Source organism: Limulus polyphemus, unplaced genomic scaffold (assembly GCF_000517525.1).
Source record: "Limulus polyphemus unplaced genomic scaffold, Limulus_polyphemus-2.1.2 Scaffold242, whole genome shotgun sequence".
Classification (NCBI taxonomy): Eukaryota; Metazoa; Arthropoda; class Merostomata; order Xiphosura; family Limulidae; genus Limulus; species Limulus polyphemus.
This window is the reverse complement of record NW_013665852.1, coordinates 231,182-233,455: the sequence shown is the minus strand read 5'-3', so window position 1 is coordinate 233,455 and position 2,274 is coordinate 231,182.

The following is a 2,274-nucleotide window of genomic DNA, read 5'->3' as shown; positions in this document are numbered from 1 at the left end:
GAGGGCGCCTGGCAAACACTCGGACATTCGCGTGGTTCCTCGATAATTCATGATCCTTCGAGAAACTCCAGCGCGCGTGAGTTCCGCTGTCGTAACAGTTTTATCGTATCCGGGCTGAAGAGCTTTGATATTGACTAAGAACCTAGTTGGCACTGGATATAACAGATAATGTTATTGATATAATATCATACACTTTTCTTTGCTTTCACTCATCAGAAGTTCTTAATAATAACACAAGCAATGATGATTATCGTTACGGCACTACTAACTGCGATTCATTGGGGCTCGAAAATAATCCCAAGAATTCATATTCTGCATGTCATTAAAATCGCTTTACGATTGGCATAAATATTGCCACTGCGGTTTATATTTTTACTAATTTATTCTGTTTCTCTCTATTTTCCTTTAAGATATCAATGTGCAGTTTCCTTTGTAACATACATTTTTACAAGTCTTGGTTCACAACTACTATTTTATTTAAACAACAGCTGTGAGGACTGTAAAGTTGTTTTTGAGGATCGTTTTTAGTTCAAATACGGCATCAGCACACAATTGGTGGGCTAGGCAGTCAGCTACAAGCAGTGGCAGCAAGCACATCCCCCTCCCCCCTACACAATGACTCTAGTAGTCCGCTAATCTGCCTAATTAGCTGGGAAGGCCTATGCAAATATGCCTTGAGGGCGTATAATGTACTAATATAAAATGTTTTTAAGCAGTAAAGCTCCTAAGTTTTTTGTTTTTTAATTTTATAAGCATTAGATTTTGTGACGTATAACTTTTAGGTTGCTTTTATGTGATTTGGCGATGTCAAATGGGGAAGAAGGAGAAGTGGTGAAAATGTTTGTTTTTTAGCGCAAAGCTAAACAAAAAGACTGCACTCTGTTCATCACGGAGTTTCAAACCCTGGATTTTAGCGCTGTAAGTCCGTAGACTTACTTCTGATCCACTGGAGGAACGGATGAAAACACATAGTAAAGTTTTGATTTGATAATAAAACATGTCTCTCACTGGACTGTTATTAGGTGTATTAAAAATTGTCCAAACATTATTGTTACGTAACAAAGAATTAGCCCGCACAGAATTTCTTGGTTTAACTTTTTATTCGGAGAATAAGTTCAGTGTCAATCCAGTAGCACTGCTTTGAAATGCCACAAGTGGTTTAGGTTTAGCCTCTTTTATTGTGTCACATCAATCGACTAAATTATTCCGTCAAACGGTAAATCATAACTTCTGGCAAACCGCAAGAATACACAAATAACTGATTCAGTCTTTCCATTTATTTGCAGAATACTATATGCTTTTTCATAACAATTAATAATAAATATTTTTAAGTGAAAAGAGACTCCAGGACCTTTGGCTAACTAGACCAATACTCGACCGCTGAACTACAGAAGGATACAAGTCATTTATTCGTTCCGTGGTGTAGGAGTTCAGATTTTTTAAGTAATCCATGGGTGCTCAGAAATTAAGTGATCTGTCTTCACCTGCTCATTGTTTGTAGGGGTTGTAGAATTCTTACATCGGAGAATAATAATAAAAAACAAAAACACTTGGAGTGAAGAAAGCTGAAAAGGTCTAAACCAACCATCATGCAATTCTCGTTCCGACTCTAAGTAGACTCTCATCTTATGTTTTAAGAACTTGTTTGTTTGTTTGTTTTGAATTTCGCGCAAAGCTACACGAGGGCTATCTGCACTAGCCTCCATAATTTAGCAGTGAAAGACTAAAGGGAAGGCAGCTAGTCATCACCACCCAACGCCAACTCGTGGGCTATACTTTTACCAACGAATAGTGGGATTGACCGTTTCATTATAACGCCCCCATGGCTAAAAGGGCGAGCATGTTTGATGGGATGGGGATTCGAACCCGCGATCCTCAGATTACAAGTCAAACGCCCTAACTGCCTGGTTTAAGAACTTAACTGCGCGAGAAAAGTTTACAATTTGAGTAAAATATAATAAAACCTTCCACTATGGGTAAGATCACCATATTATCTTGTGTTCTCATAGTCAGGCATTAACTAATTATAGCTCTGGTCCCGGAGTTTCTTTTCGCATATTAGCTTTTTCAATTTATATTATTTGTTATTAATTATTACGATAATATAATATTACTATTTTATTACTTGCTTTTCATAGTAATGGAAATAGGGGTACACATGAGTACATGCCGTGTACCTAGTTCTCAGTTTGCATTTTTCCCCATTGGTTAAGTTTAGTACCACTGAAGATCTTTATTAACCCTATCATCACGGGTCAAAGACCATGTCATCGT